Here is a 6,315-nt window from a genome sequence, read left to right as displayed (position 1 = left end):
GATATACTACCGCAGTTTTTTATTAACCGTATAGGCTTTTCAAACATGGCAGGATGAGTGGAACGTCACTCTCAAGATGAACCAGTCACGGGCTTTCATTGCTAAAGCCCTTGGGGTGGCAGGGTTGGTGAAACTTTTTTTTTTACCTTTTTTATTTATCCAGGTAAGTCGATTGAGAACAATTTCTGTGACTACATCACCCGGTAGAGACAAAACATACAGTATATCACTTAGAACATATTTTTCTTGTGAAAGATGGCAGGAAGTGTCTTCCCTCTGTTATGTAAAAGGAAAGAAATACCACTGACTTTTATGACTGCATGTCCTCTATGCACAGACCCTTTTCCAAACAGAAAGAGGACCAAAATGTAACTTAATTTTTTTTATATCACTGTAGTATTCCTATAGGCTTGTTTGTGTTTCTCTTACTCAAAAGTAAGTTTATAGTGACCTTATTCTGCTTTATTTGGAAATCTCCTGTAGTGTTCCTATAGGGATCAGGGTTGATGATTGGCTATAATATTTGTATATGGCAAAATAATCTTCTGGTATGACAGCACTATTTTAGCATAAAGTCCCCTTTGGTGTCAACACTCAAATATCCCTCATGGCCTCAACTCATTCGCTTTTTTGTTGGCAGTGCAGTAGAGATAAGACTGCTACTTCTCTGCTCTTTTGGGCAAAATTGTATATTCAAGTATTGATCAGACAGGCCGGCACCAGGTGAATTCTTAAATGTAGTGGTCACCTTGGAAATTGCAGAGAAATGTATGGGGACTTAAGCCTGTAACATTAATAGCCGCCACTGTTCCACATTTACTGCATGCTTTACATACATTATATTAAATAAAAATGATAAATTCTATTACTGGTATTACCAGGTTTTAAAGTGTGTAGCAGCATTTCCACCAGAGGAGCTAAAGATGTCACAACTCTGAAAGCACATTTACCTGCCTGACACTCACCTTTCTGGATTCCCACTCTTCCCCTGCACCTCTAAGTAGGCATATTAGGTGGTCCGTTAAACCCGCAGGAAGGCACTTATTTAGAAATATATGAAAGGGCAAAGTGAGCCAGGCTAATGACCGATGCAGTGTCACCGGCGCACTCTCTGGTCTTTTATCATTCTGTAGAGAGGGCCCCCGTCCTCTGTGTAACCCTCATTATATCTGAGCTAATGTTGGGAATGAGGATGTTCATGTGATAAAGCACCATCACAGTCCTTCATTATACAGAAAGAGAAACAGACTCAGTGGAATTGTGCTCGACCTATAAGATGAATGCAAAGGACAGAGAATAACTCCTATTTTAGCGACTGTGCCATATCCTGCTGTCTACATGGTGCGTCTCAGAGGGAAGATGGCTTCACTCTTTGACCATGGGATGGCAGTCTTGGTATTCTGTAGACCCAGTCTGCTGTTCTGCATCATTAGTGCTCTCACAATACTTTCCACTGCTTCACAGGCATCATTCAATGGTGACTCTTGACTGACTAAATGGCATTGAACAAATGTTTTCTAAGCCCTTAAACAGTAAGTTCATGCAGAAGGAATGGTTTATAATTATCTGTATGTTTATATATTAATCATAGCATGGTATCACATCATTAGCAATAACAGTTAATTCTTTTGTTTAAATCAAAATCGTTTTTATATCATAAAACAACTTTTCTTTGGGAAAAATTTACATTACCTTCTGTGCACATAACCAAGAAGAAGAACATCTGTATTATTCATTTATGAAACAAATAACCTACATTCATGTGTGTTCAGTAAATCATTTACTGACATGAGAGTGACAAAAGAAAATCAAAAACACAAAACCTTACCTTGCTAACTTTCTACACCAACTACAACATTGATCTTTAGCACTAAACCGTGACACCAGATCACACAAATGTCAAAGTTTACCATATTGCCAATGTTGGCATTACGGTATGTCTGTCATTTTAGAACTGAGCAGTGTATTGCTACTGTTATCGCTGTCAGAAAAAGAAAGCCAACCTATTTGGACTGTCATGAAACAGCCCCTACTTCTTCTACCTCCACTAATAGCAAAACTATGAGCAGATCCACATTGCAGCACAAATGATTGTCAGTGGGAGAAAGAAAGAAAGCCTATTTGAGACATCTGTTATTTTCTTTGCCATTCTTGCCTTTTAAAAAGAGTGAGGTGCTCCCTCAGCAAATCCTCAGTGCAGAGTTACCTCCAGTGGCCTATCTACAGTACAAAAAAACATACTGTACATGTTGAGTTTCTAATTAATTCTTTAACAATTAAACAATTAGATATCAAGTGTTAATGGTCAAACCAGGGTATGATTTAATTAGGATTAAATGATACAGATTATGTGTGGATACATAATGGATACAACAATGCAATTGCAATGAGAGATTTTCCATAGTTATTTATCCTAGAAATTTTTGTATCTATTATCCCTGACTCATTCTCATGCTAGTATTTCCAGTCTGTTTTACAGCTTGTGAAATATTTTTATTTGTAAAGCTGTGAAACTGTATACCAAACATTGCCAGGCGATTGGTTGGTTAATTAAAATTGTAACTTAAAGCAAATTGATTACACTATCCCATGCAGTATATTACATCAGTGCCTTCAGTTGCAGGTGAAGTGTTCAATAAAGCCCATCACATCTCCAGCAGACCTGAACAGACCTTCACTTAGACAAACAAAAACAACCTGACAACTGAAACATACTGAAAAGAAACATCCATTTAGCCTGTCAGAAACTAAATTTTCCAATAATAAATGGCAAAATTGTAAATGGTGCTATAATTACTGTTGTTTGTGATTTACAGAATAACTGTGCTCACTCTACCGGCTCTGTAATTTAGAAAAGACGCACCAAACCTGCCTCACAAATTGAGCTATGATGCACCTTCGGTGTGGGGATAGTGGCGGATGTTGAATACAGACTGAACGTAATAATCCTAACACTTTTCACATGAATGTGTCTATGTTGCTGTTTCATTTTACTTAGGGATTCAAGCTATAAGCAATTTATGAAGTCTTCCATTTACTGCCTATGTTGTGTGGCTGTTTCCTGGGAACAATCTCCTGGTGCACAGGATGTAATGCAGGTTGCATTTTCACTTTGGTTAAACAGATCTGCTGACAATTACCATAAACAACATAAGCACCACATATTTAAAAATGCAAACCTTGTGGGCTACCAGTTAAATGTTGGCCAAGTATATTTGCATTCATCATTATATAACAACATTTGAAATATACTTACTAAATGAATGCTGCATACCTTTAAAATCTGTTTTTCTGGAAGATTAAACCTTTTTTGTTGAGGATTTCAAGGCCGGCTTGCCATTTGAAAACAGAATAACAGTGAGAGTGCTCAATATTTTGAACAAACCACAAATCCCTTGCATTTAAATGAGTAGTTTACACCTTGTGTGTTTCATCTTGAGCTTCGGTTCTCTCACCATCTGCAGCCACGCAGCTTCAAACAGGCTGCAGAATAAACAAAATATTGTTTCACTGAAAAAATAAAAATAATAAAAAATATATATATATATATATATATCAAAGCTGCACTTTCATATGGCTCTTTGTAGTTTTACTTATTTAAAGCTAATGTACTTGCACTTACTACTTGTTGTCTGGAGTTTGAACCTTCAGGGTTGAAAGCACTTAATTGTAAGTCACTTTGGATAAAAGCATCAGCTAGATGACATGTAATGTAATGTAATGAAATGAAACCTGCTTTTTATGTTCTGTTTCCAATTATTCTCATTATGTGGTAATGCCAGAAAGGTAAAGACTTGTGTATCATTCTTACCAGCAAACTGTGCTTTATGTTACCCACAATAGCTTGCATACCTATATGAAGGCCTTCCCTTTCAGCTGATTCACTCATTATACAGCCATAGGTAGCTGCAGTCTCTAATTTGAGAGTCAAGGTGCAATTATAGACTCCATATCCACTGTGGTTAGTTTGATTAAATCCACGGCTGTTGCAGAATAACAGAACTGGTGTACACTGAACTTAGGTCTTTAAGTGGATCTGAGTGGACCCACTATCAGCAATCACATGGTGCGACAATTATCAGAAGAAATGTGTGTTTGTAACGCGGATGTATTATTCTATTTGACTCTGGCTGTTTGTTAATTGATGGCGTATCATGCTGTGGGCTGTATTGGTGCCAGTCTGTTAGGTCAGCCAAATTCTGAACTTCTTGGATCAAGCCTGACTGTGGTCGGGTCTCTTTCTGATCAGGTCTCTTACCTTTTCATTTTCAAAATTATTGTATGTCTGTTGGATATAATTAGGTTTTCCATGTAGTATTTTAGATCAGACATTTTGGACCCTTAAAGACCTTTACTTCCGATTCCAGAAACTAGCAAGGAGTTAAACGGGATGTTCACAAATAAGCGGCTGATTATCTCTATAGCGAGGAAGTAGGCGGTGTTAGATCGCAAATCGTATATATCTAAAAACACGTCTTATTAGTCAGAATCAATATAAACACACAGTCGATAAAGTAACATAAAAAACAATTATACAAAAAAATACCGATAGTACTGTGTACTTTCAGTATTACCCTTTCGAAGTCGAGAGAGCAAATAAAGTGAGAGGGAGAAAAAAAGGAAAACTTTCAAACACCTCCACGCAATCTCAGTGCAACATGTAGGGCTGTGGCCAAACCAGATTAAACTGATAGAGGCAATAATTGCCCCATCTGATGATTCCTGGCAGTGTGCTCTCTGAACAATGATAACACATAACTCATGTCAAAGTGTGGATGGGTAGATTTGAAAGTAGCGATTCATTAAAGGCTATTTATAATAGGGAACAGCGGGATACAGAAGTACTGCTCACATTTATCCGCATGAGGTCTACGGGCAATAATTGCATCAGCAACTTTAGTTGGTGTGTGTGTGTGTGTGTGTGTGTGTGTGTGTGTGTGTGTGTGTGTGTGTGTGTGTGTGTGTGTGTGTTTGTGCCCGCCCACCTCAGTTGTAGCCTAACACATGGCTGTGTAGGGGTGTGTTATTAGAAACTTCAACACAGCAGGCCTACTCTAGCCCCAACTGCATTAGTTTGACAGGTATGATGAGATATGAGCAATGTGGCAAAATAGATATTGTATAAAATCCAGCACCAACTTTAAAAACATGTAGTTCATTGCGTTGGAGATGCTATATGAAATGTTTTATTATTATTATGTCTTAATCATTACCATATAAGTTCAAAACAGTTTGCATCTGCTGTATGGTACATGGATTTGAAATCCTTTGGATTGATATTGCATCTTATCACTTCTGGCATTCTGCTCTTTGACATACAGCATACATACATGCTGCAAACGGTTCACAATGTTCATCTGACGGGTCTCACAGGGAAAGCTAAACTGCAGGCTTCATCTATCGTTTACAGCTGTTTAATTGTCTTGAAAGAAAAACGCTTATTTATTCCATCCATTTTTCATGTGCTTTCTAAAATGTATGAACGGATGTTGTTCTGATTCCATTCATTGCGTTTGATTGGGAGGTGCTGACCCGACTAGCCGCTGTGGGATTAGCTGAAGTTTGGCTCCACTGCAGCACTTTCGATCGCCATGCTAATCAGCAGGCTTTCCGTTTCCCAATTGCTTTGCTGCTGGGTGGCCTTTTGTACACCTACATAGTAATCTCCCTCAGGTATTAGGGTGGACTGAAAGAAGCATAACATTTACATACCATGTGCACCGCAGCTGGAAAATTAGGTGGCAATTATATAACAATGGGCCATGTGTAAGTAAGATATCCAACAGTTATTCAGATAAGACATTGCTCCTTCCCAGGTAAAGTACTATCCATCCAGGTCTCATAGGACTTTGATCAAAGAATAGGCAACCTTCTGCTCCAGTTTGTATTGTAATGTCCAAAGTGATTTATCTTTTCCGTTGTAAACGGCATCAGCTGCAATGCGCTACGGTGTACAAATGATTCAAAGGATTGAGATTAAGTCAAAGATGCAGCAGTGATAGTGGCCTGCTGAGGGAGGCTTGATGCTCAGCCTCACCGGCAACCTGGTCACTGCCAATCACACCCAGCCATATGGCTATGGTGACCTTCAGAAAAAAAGTGCACAGCTTTGCAAATGTTGAACTCTACCTGTTTCTGCTGCATAGTGGCTATGGACAAATCACACTCAGATTTTCTCTTTTGGAAAGTAGCATTATTCATATCTGCCTGACCTGTAAACACACACACTGTTATTTTTCATGAGACAAAATACCCATTTATACTAGTTACAGATACAGTATTTCAACACACATAAAATCATTTAGGACATTTTGT

This window comes from Perca fluviatilis, chromosome 12, assembly GCF_010015445.1.
Source record: "Perca fluviatilis chromosome 12, GENO_Pfluv_1.0, whole genome shotgun sequence".
Classification (NCBI taxonomy): Eukaryota; Metazoa; Chordata; class Actinopteri; order Perciformes; family Percidae; genus Perca; species Perca fluviatilis.
The sequence above is the reverse complement of the archived record's forward strand: the minus strand, read 5'-3'. Positions refer to the sequence as shown.